An 11,440-nucleotide genomic window follows, 5' to 3' on the forward strand; every position below is an offset into this window, starting at 1 on the left:
TGCACTCTTTTACTATGATGCCACGCTGTTGTAACACGTGTAGAATGTGGCTTGGCATTGTCTTGCTGAAATAAGCAGGGACGTCCTGAAAAAGACGTTGCTTGGATGGCAGCATATGTTGCTCCAAAACCTGGATGTACGAGGGCTGTCAATAAAGTATAGGTCCTTTTTATTTTTTCAAAAACTATATGGATTTCATTCATATGTTTTTACGTCAGACATGCTTGAACCCTCATGCGCATGCGTGAGTTTTTCCACGCCTGTCGGTGACGTCATTCGCCTGTGAGCACTCCTTGTGGGAGGAGTCGTCCAGCCCCTCGTCTGAATTCCTTTGTCTGAGAAGTTGCTCAGAGACTGGCGCTTTGTTTGATCAAAATTTTTTCTAAACCTGTGAGACACATCGAAGTGGACACGGTTCAAAAAATTAAGCTGGTTTTCGGTGAAAATTTTAACGGCTGATGAGAGATTTTGAGGTGATACTGTCGCTTTAAGGACTTCCCATGGAGCGAGACGTCGCGCAGCGCTCTCAGGCGCCGTCGTCAGCCTGTTTCAAGCTGAAAACCTCCACATTTCAGGCTCTATTGATCCAGGACGTCGTGATAGAACAGAGAAGTTTCAGAAGAAGTCGGTTTCAGCATTTTATCCGGATATTCCACTGTTAAAGGAGATTTTTTAAATGAAAGACGTGCGGACCCGTCCGCACGTCTTTCGTCTTTCTTTTCCGCACGTCGGCGCGGCACAGGAAAAACACCTCCGTGTTGATAACCATTTGTAAAATCCAGGCGGCTTTTGATGGCTTTCAGTGGAGTGAGTATATGAGAAATTGTTTAACAGCTGGACATGTTCCAACTTGTCCTTAAGGCTTCCAACAGAGGTGTTTTTCCTGTGGCGGAGCGTCACGGCGGCTGTGAGCCGACGCTGCAATCCGTCCGCACGTCTTTCATTAAAAAAAATCTCTGGATAAAATGCTGAAACTGAATTCTTCTGAAACTTCTCTGTTCTCTCACGACGTCCTGGATCAATAGAGCCTGAAATGTGGAGGTTTTCAGCTTGAAACAGGCTGACAACGGCACCTGAGAGCTCTGCACGACGTCCTACTGCGTGGGAAGTCCTTAAAGCGACAGTATCACCTCAAAATCTCTCATCAGCCGTTAAACTTTTCACCGAAAACCAGCTTAATTTTTCGAACCGTGTCCACTTCGATGTGTCTCACAGGTTTAGAAAAATTTTGATCAAACAAAGCGCCAGTCTCTCAGCAACTTCTCAGACAAAGGAATTCCGACTAGGGGCTGGACGACTCCTCCCACAAGGAGTGCTCACAGGCGAATGACGTCACCGACAGGCGTGGAAAAACTCACGCATGCGCACGAGGGTTCAAGCATGTCTGACGTAAAAACATATGAATGAAATCCATATAGTTTTTGAAAAAAATAAAAAGGACCTATACTTTATTGACAGACCTCGTACCTTTCAGCATTGATGGTGCCCCCCATACCATCAGAGATGCTCGCTTTTGAACTTTGCACTGGTAACAATCTGGATGGTCTTTTTCCTCTTTTGTCCAGAGGACACAATGTCCATGATTTCTAAAAACAATTTGAAATGGATGTTGATGTATGGCTTTCGCTTTGCATGGTAGAGTTTTAACTTGCACTTGTAGATGTAGTGATGAACTGTGTTAACTGACAATGGTTTTCTGAAGTGTTCCGGAGCCCACGCGGTAAGATCCTTTACACAATGATGTCGGTTTTTAATGCAGTGCTACCTGAGGGATCGAAGGTCACGGGCATTCAGTGTTGGTTTTCGGCCTTGCCACTTGCATGTAGAAAGTTCTCCAGATTCTCTGAATTTTCTGATTATATTATGGACTGTAGATGATGGAATCCCTAAATTTCTTGCAATTGAACATTGAAATTAAGAACAAGAACATTGTTCTTAAACTGTTGGACTATTTTTTCATGCAGTTGTTCACAAAGTGGTGATCCTTGCCCCATCTTTGCTTGTGAATGGCTGAGACTTTTGGGGATGCTCCTTTTATATCCAGTCATGAGTGCCCTCAGTTCCCAAATGCTTATTGAGTGTTGTTAGAAGGAAAGGTGATGTAACACAGTGGTAAACATACCACTGTCCCAGCTTTTTTGAAACGTGTTGCAGGCATCCATTTCAAAATAAGCAAATATTTGCACAAAATCAATAAAGTCTATCAGTTTGAACATTAAATATCTTGTTTTTGTGGTGTATTCAATTGAATATAGGTTGAAGAGGATTTGCAAGTCATTGTATTCTGTTTTTATTTACATTTTACACAACGTCCCAACTTCATTGGAATTGGGGTTGTATTATAATCTGCGTGCGTGTGATGCATCATTGTAAAGTGGTTTGAGTATCTGTATCAAAAGTGACTGTTCTACAGAAATGCTGTTCATGTGCAGTTTATTGTAATTGTGGTTTTGTTAGCTGTTCATACTCACTGTTGTAATAATAGTGACAGTTACTGCAGCAGCGGTTGCACTATATTTTATAGTGCTGATCTGTGTTTCCCACAGGACTGTCTTGTTGACCTGCTACGTGTCTGTTTTTTTCTGATGTATTCGGGGCTCTTCCACTCAGGATTTAATTAGCAAAGAGGTCGTCAGTCTTCTTTGCTAATTAAATCACTCTTTTATTGCACTTTGTGACGTGATGTCTATTTTGGGTAAGCAGTGGTGCTCTTGGTTTTGTTCTTCTACTAAAAATGCCTCTGACCAAGAATATGGTTGGACTGGAATCCATGAGGAAAATCTGAGGTTTTGCTTTCATATTGTCTCAGATCTGTGCCCGGGGTGTTTGAGGGGTGAGACTTCCTAAAAAGCTCAGCGAGCCTATCATCCTGCTGAATGCGGAGGAGAGTGTCAGGGTTTGATATTTTGTCTGGTTTTCTGTTTTGTTTTTTGGTCTGTTTTGTTATTTTCTGTTTTGCTGTATCAGTGCTTTTCCGTGTGTTCATTCTCTTGCTGGGTTTTTCTGCTTGGGTCTGTCTGTCGCTATCTCTCTTGTCTGTCTCTCTTGGTTCTTGGTGGTGGGTGTTTCCCTCTCTCTGACCACACCCTCATTCTGGTGCGTTCCACGCTCACCTAACCCTAATCAGCACCTCATCACCTGGGTGTTTATAAGCGCCACAGTTTGCTCTGCTCTTGGCCAGATTGATGCGCCTTGTGCCTTCTCTCCAGTTCTTGATTCCGTGTTCTATAGTCCTGCCTGCCTCGTTGTGTTCTCGACCTCCTGCCCGTTCGTTCCAACCTTGTCTAGCCTGATGATTATTGTACTGCTGCTGTGTTTATTGGACTGCCTTCCCCTGTACCGACCACCACTGCTATCCTCGCCACTAAAGTCTTTATACAACTAGAGCAGTTTGTGTGAGCCTTGCATTTGTGTCCTAACCAACCCGCCTGTCAGAGAGAGGTTTGAGGAGGAGTGGCTGAGGAGGGAAGCTTTGTTTATCTTCTGAATGTAATGCTAGTGTGACATCTGGTGGCAGAAAAAGTAATCATTCAAAACCCCTTTAAATTTTCAGTATAGGTTAAATAAATTAAACTTTTTCTATCTGACATTAATTTAGGAAATATGTAATATGACACACTTTAAAATATGTGCTGTTTGTATTTGACAAACTGGTATTTTGTGACCAAATTTAACAGCTGCAGTCAAAACAAGCAGCGAGGCCCGATCCAGATACAGGAAAGAAGCTAATGGCACATGCTCATTATAAGCTACATGTAGCTTCAATCACTCCTGCTCCTAATTTTCAATATGCTGATAAGATTATTACCTGCAGCAAGCCCAGACATGTGATGCAGGTGCCAGAAAGTGGACCCAACATGCAAGTTCAACCACAACCGCTCCTAAATTCCATTGCCTATCCAGCATTCACTAACCATGTCATCCATGTCTTTTGTATTACAGACATAAGGACATGGATGACCTCTAATTTCCTGCTTTTAAACACAGATAAAACTGAAGTTATTATACTTGGCCCCACAAATCTTAGAAACATGGTGTCTAACCAGATCCTTACTCTGGATGGCATTACCCTGACCTCTAGTAATACTGTGAGAAATCTTGGAGTCATTTTTGATCAGGATATGTCATTCAAAGCGCATATTAAACAAATATGTAGGACTGCTTTTTTGCATTTACGCAATATCTCTAAAATTAGAAAGGTCTTGTCTCAGAGTGATGCTGAAAAACTAATTCATGCATTTATTTCCTCTAGGCTGGACTATTGTAATTCATTATTATCAGGTTGTCCTAAAGGTTCCCTGAAAAGCCTTCAGTTAATTCAAAATGCTGCAGCTAGAGTACTAACGGGGACTAGAAGGAGAGAGCATATCTCACCCATATTGGCCTCTCTTCATTGGCTTCCTGTTAATTCTAGAATAGAATTTAAAATTCTTCTTCTTACTTATGAGGTTTTGAATAATCAGGTCCCATCTTATCTTAGGGACCTCATAGTACCATATCACCCCAATAGGGCGCTTCGCTCTCAGACTGCAGGCTTACTTGTAGTTCCTAGGGTTTGTAAGAGTAGAATGGGAGGCAGAGCCTTCAGCTTTCAGGCTCCTCTCCTGTGGAACCAGCTCCCAATTCAGATCAGGGAGACAGACACCCTCTCTACTTTTAAGATTAGGCTTAAAACTTTCCTTTTTGCTAAAGCTTATAGTTAGGGCTGGATCAGGTGACCCTGAACCATCCCTTAGTTATGCTGCTATAGACTTAGACTGCTGGGGGGTTCCCATGATGCACTGTGTCTTTCTCTTTTTGCTCTGTATGCACCACTCTGCATTTAATCATTAGTGATTGATCTCTGCTCCCCTCCACAGCATGTCTTTTTCTTGGTTCTCTCCCTCAGCCCCAACCAGTCCCAGCAGAAGACTGCCCCTCCCTGAGCCTGGTTCTGCTGGAGGTTTCTTCCTGTTAAAAGGGAGTTTTTCCTTCCCACTGTCGCCAAGTGCTTGCTCACAGGGGGTCGTTTTGACCGTTGGGGTTTTTACGTAATTATTGTATGGCCTTGCCTTACAATATAAAGCGCCTTGGGGCAACTGTCTGTTGTGATTTGGCGCAATATAAATAAAATTGATGAAATTGATAACCGTCCAGTAGGTGGCAGTGATCAACATGCGGCAGACAAGTCTGTGGAATACAACAGAAGCAAAGAAAACCTGCAATTTGGATTAATCTAGTGCATCAAAATGGACTGATTTCCAATCAGTTTATGATCATTTACCCTTCAAATTTGGCAACTTACAGGAAATGTTCCTAGGCTTCTCCAAAGCCTAGGATCCCCCCCCCCCCCGCCACCACCACCACCATCATACACACACAGATTTAAATTGATACACTTTATTGTTTAATCAATACAAAACAGTTCTTCACAATTATTTCATTAAGATGCAAATCCTGCTTGAAGTCATTTAAATTTGGCAAAAAAAAAGAAAAAAATCCTGCAGTTTTTTTTTTTATTGTTGCTTATTATTATTATTATTATTAATTTTTTTTTTTTTTGAGTACTGTTTTCTTTTTTGAAATGGCCTGAAAATTGTGCCTTAAAATAGATGTTTTATGAAGCACATAAATCAGTATCTTATTACAAACTAAAGCGTTGTGTTGTGGTCGTTAGTAAATTTGATCAGTGTCACGTTGTCCCCGGCGCTGACAGCTGGAAGACGAGTTTCACAGGAGCCAAACGAGAAGATGATGGTTTCTACTTTTAGCTGCAATCTTGTCATCTTTTCAGCACCTCACTGATTATGTTGTTAGCAGAAATGTGGCGTAATCACCTGTGTGTTTCAAATTCCTCCCAATAGGCTCTTGGGAAAACATAACGGTTGCCCTTGATAAGAGAAAGACCTCGAGATCATCTACGGGTCACGTAATGACCTCGTTGCCATGACAATGGCTTCTAATTTAATTAGAAGGATTTGGAGAACCTTTCAGATAACCAATTAGACCTTGTTCTGCGCAGAATTATGCACTTTATTCAAGGGTATCCATGGTTTTTGCAGATGGAAAGCATGTGAGAGCTGTGATAGTGGGCTGGAGGAGAGCAGACACACAATACCTCGTGATTGAATAAGTGATTAGACCTCTGGTTTACACAAAGACTTCTCACTTGCAGTAATGACTATTAGGTCTCAGTTTTCTAATCTGGCATTCATATGCATATCAAAGTGAGGAAGCGTGCAGAAGACCGTGCGCTGGCCCCATACTATGCACCACTCAGTTTGTGTTGCAAATAATGCTGTTGACCTTTCACTGATGAATAATAGCCGGAGAAACAGAATGTAATTATCCAGGACATTACAGGAGGTTCAAAAGGTAACTACTGGCTGAATCGGCTTGAGCCACATGAAGCCGTTCGGGGCGTTTAGTTGTACGGTCTGTTGTGTGGACGCGGCTCGATTGTGCCAAGAACAGTTGAAAAACATTTCCAAGCATGCAACCTTGCTAACGAGTTAAATATGAACAAACGCCAAACACGTCAACACATTCGGAGTACCAGAGGGTAATAGAGTGAATTTTACCCATAAAATTGTTTGTGTTAGTAAGCTCCCATGTGGATTGCAGAACATTTATCCTTCACATCACATGAAAGTGTAAACCTGCTGGCTGTTAGGAGCATCGTGGACATGCAGGTCCAACTCTCGACACAGCTGAGGTAATAATTTACAGCGAATCCAGAAAATAATCATAGCACTTTTTCCACATTTTATGTTACAGCTTTATTCCAAAATCAAGTAAATTATTTTTTCCCCTCTAAATTCTACTCACAACACCCCATAATGACAAAATTAAAAGTTTTTTGTTTTGTTTGCAAATTTATTAAAAATAAAAAACAAAGCAATCACATGTACATAAGTATTCACAGCCTTTGCTTAATACTTTGTTGATGCCACAAGCTTGGTGCACCTATCTTTGGGCAGTTTTGTCTATTCCTCTTCGCAGCATCTCTCAACTCCATCAGGTTGGATGGGGAGCGTCAGTGCACAAACATTTTCAGATCTCTCCAGAGCTGTTCAGTCAGCTTCAGGTCTGGGCTCTGGCTGGGCCACTCAAGGACATCCACAGAGGTGTCCTGAAGCCAGCATCTCGCTTCACTGTAGGAATGGTGCCTCGAGACAATCCTATCTCAGAGGTTTACAGACAGTTGTGTATTGTGTGTCGAATTTTGAAGAAATAAAATTAATTTCCTCGATTTTGGAATATGGTTATAGCATCAAAAAAATGAAATGAAAAGAAGTGCATCACTGTGAATAATTTCCGGATGCACTTTATGTTTGGTCAGCAGCCGTCCAGATATACAGGTGAAATATTACAAAGGGAAAGATGGAAAATAGAGAAGCTTTATTTGAGGAAAGACTGCAGATATCTCGAAGATCTCAAGCTTGAAATTTGTACTTGTTAATAAATTACTTAGAAATACATAAATCATATACTATTATTGATTTCAGACTCTAAACCCATCCTGCATTTCTGCTGGGGGTTATGTGAGGTTAAGAGCGATGACTGTCAGCAAGTTTGCACTGGATCAATATGTTCTTGATATCTGCACAGTAAGTTTCTGTACTTTTGTCTGCACAAAAATATGTGTTGTAAAAGCTAAGCGCCTTTTACTATCTTCTTATCATGTGAAAAGACGTAAACAGCAGGCAGCGGTTCCACTAACATAAGGCTCTGCTTTTACATCTTTAAAGTTTGACCTAGTTAGCCACATGGCCTAAATGTGACATGACATTTTTTGATCACATAAGCACACGGATGGGAGGATCACTTCTTTATCAGTGATGTCAGTAGATGTCTATAAAACCTTACTGTAATCTGTGTTCGGGGTCTCATTCCTGAACGAGCTCCTACGTGACCTCGGATGGTGAGAACCCCAGATCTGGTTTGATTAACCTCACATGAAATGAATTAAACTGTTCTTTTTGTGTCAGAGTCTCATTGATTCAGGACAGACCCAAAGAACCCAGGGTCTAACATACTAAAGAGATTTTTGGCCTGTGTTTTTTTTTTTTTTTTTTTTTGCCTTAACGGGATTATTAAAGAAATTGCTGATTGATTTTTATGTCACATGATAGAAATATTATTTTGTTTGCGGCTACGTTTCCAGCTGAGACGGGTCGTTGCTTTGCATTGCCGTATTTCTGTTTAGACAATTCAAACAAACAAACCCACAACTTTATGTGTGAAGCAATTGGACAACAAATAGGCAGCCATCTTGTAATGATCTGCACATGTGCACCAGGACATTCAGAACCCTCAGACATTCGGACAGACCTGACATAAATAAAACCCAGACTCCCATAAAAAGTCTGTTCATGAAATCACCTCGATAATTTGAATAATCTACTACTTAGCCTATACCACGGTAGAGCTAGGCTAATGTGACGTAGGCCAGCAGGAGCCAGTGTGCGTATGTAGTCAGTAAACCTAAGTCCCCAACACCAAAAGACGCTCTGACCACGGACGCCAGAGTCCATGGATTTTAGCCTCGTGGTTGGAGTACTTGCCTCCCGTCTAGGAGATTGTGCGTAATGCAGAGCTTATACTAATCTTATCTTTTGACATTTTTTGCTGATGTGTGGTGCTGATAACTTAGTTAACCGTACATAGAATGTGAATATAGCAGTAATGTAGGGTGACCATATTTTGATTACCGAAAACCAGGACACTCGGCCCGGCAATTAGATACTCAAATGATAAATGGACTGCATTTATAAAGCGCTGGTCTGAAGATGATCCTCTGGTCTGAAGCCCAACACTTAACCACTGGACCATCACCTCCCCTTGATACTCAGAGTTACTCAAAGATGCTCAAAGATGAAAAACAATGAAAACCAGGGGCCTCATTTACAAAGTGTGCTTACGCACAAAATGTGGTCTACATGCACCTCCACGCCAACGTTCAGATGTATCAAAAGTGAAATGGCCGTGGAAATGTGCAGTGCGTCACGAAAAAATCCTGGCTGGCATATGTACGTTTCTACAGCTATTGCTATTATCTGTATCTTGTAATATTTATGAAGCTGTGAAGCACTTTGAATTGCCTTGTGTACGAATTGTGCTCTATAAATAAACTTGCTTTGCCTTGCCTTGCCTATTGTTCCACAGCGGACAGGTACAGTTGACACTGGGAACCGTAAATAGTGTGAAAACAAGAAGTCAGAGTGATGTGCACGTCAGTTCTTCTTGTCCATTCGGCTGCTCCCACTTTTTGTTTGGGGTCGCCACAGCGGATAGATCCGCATTGATACTCGGCACAAGTTTTACACCGGATGCCCTTCCTGACACAACTCCAGTATTACCTGGAGAAACACACACAGCCGCCGGTGTTCCAAAGAGATCTGACGGGATCAGGCTAACACAGAGCAGACCGGCTGCAGTGGTGTGCACGTCAGTGATGAGGAATTAACACACTCACGTGTTTACAATTTATAGATGGATATAAAACCATGCGCAAAGTAGTGATGCGTAAAATGGTACGAACAGTTGCTGCATTAGCGTCAGAGGACCTTGCAAATGGTGCAATATGATGTGAGCGTGTATTCAGGGAACGCAACGATTTACTTGCAAACAACAATAATTGGCTCATAAATCAATTCTGATTACTAAGGCCGCTGTTACTGGAATTGTGCGTAGAACTGCCGCTGGCCCAGAGCGCATTAAGGCGAGGAGCCAGGTGGGTGTCTGTTCCCACACAAGTGCTGACCACGCTGGGCTTCCTGGAAACGGGGGCATTTCAGCCGATCGGTCAGGAGTGTGCCAGTCAACCTTGAGCCGAGCCTTGCCAGCTCTGTGGAACACAATCATCTGAAAGTCATCCAGATACATCCCATTCCAATATTAAAGCTCCATCTGCAGTGAGAGCCACTTTCCATGTAATCGGAGCTATTGACTGCACACATGTTCACATCGTATGTGATGTGCAAATGCGCATCAGGCTGGTTTTTGGCACAGTGTGTGATGGCAGCTGCTCAATCAATCAAACAACTTTATTAATCCCACAAGGGGCAATTAAGGTGCTGCTTGCTGTGTAAATAGTGTATTTGTGTAATTTATCCAGATGTAAACCAGCGCAGCCACATTTGGGCATGTGCACATTCAAATATGTTTTTATGATTATTATTAATGTGGTTTTTTTTGTTGCTTGACGGTGAGCTGCAGAGCTTCTTAACAGGCTTCCTGTGTTCAGTATTTGTCAATAAACACGTGTGTAAGTTGTGAACGCCACACTCAGTGGAGGCGTACCTCACCTTTTTAATGTCAGTGTGTGTGCTCTGTTCTGCGTGTCAGCCTCACGCGCGCGCACACACACGCTGTGTAGCTCCCACGAACATTTTTCCAGTTTCATGATTAATCCGTTTAACAGTGTACTGAATAAAATCTCCCTGTGTATCTCACGTAATTTCCAGTCATCCATAGTATAATTTCTTTTCTGTGTTCATGTTGTCTGATGTGACGTCGTGGGGAATCCCTGCTCAAAGGGCCTATTTACATGAAATTGCATATTGAAATGGGCGTGGCCAGGGATGAGTTTGATTCCACACTTAATTCCACGTTTAGTGGGACGTACAAACAGAACGTGTGTAGATCCATGCCTACACACACTTTGATACATCTGAATGTTTTTGTGCTTATGCGAGATGCTGGGTGTTGGTGTACGGCATGTTTTAGTACGAAATCCACGCACATCTTTGTACATGAGGCTCCTGGATATTTTCATCACTTTATTAAAAAAAAACAAAAAACAGGATGGCCAGGACAGGACGTGAAAACAGGACATATCCTGGGAAAACAGGATGTTTGGTCACAAAAAGTCATGTCCTGTTAAAATTTAATTTAAAGATGCATTTTCAACATTAGTTGTTGTGTGGGCCGCCAGAAGAGGTACTGCTGGCCCACCACCAAAGGGCGCCCTGCCTGAAGTGCGGGCTTCAGGCACGAGAGGGCGCTGCCGCCACGGACACAGCCGGGAGTGACAGCTGTCACTCATTAATTCCTGACAGCTGTCACACATTCTTCATCATCACACTCCATAAAGACCAGACGTCATCTCCACCTCGTTGCCGAGATATCGTACTTCATTGTAGGTAATATCCTCAGCCTTTTTGTGTTTATCTGTAATCTGTACATTGTGAGTGTTTGCAGGCGTACCGGTTCCTTGTTTTGTGGAAGCTGAGTGAGTGCAGGACGGCACTCATTTTCTCTGAGGGATCACTGCAAACACATCAGCATATTGAGTGAGAGGTGGAGGTGGCATTCCCACCGTTATTGTTACTGGGTGTACACACACCCACACTTGACTGTCTTTGTTCTCGCCAGCAGTACCAGATCTGACAGCCGGGGACGGTGATCACCTGGGAATTCGGGACTTGGCGGCTCCAGTATTCTCTGGGTTCGGTGG

This window comes from Thalassophryne amazonica, chromosome 4, assembly GCF_902500255.1.
Source record: "Thalassophryne amazonica chromosome 4, fThaAma1.1, whole genome shotgun sequence".
In the NCBI taxonomy this organism is placed as follows: Eukaryota; Metazoa; Chordata; class Actinopteri; order Batrachoidiformes; family Batrachoididae; genus Thalassophryne; species Thalassophryne amazonica.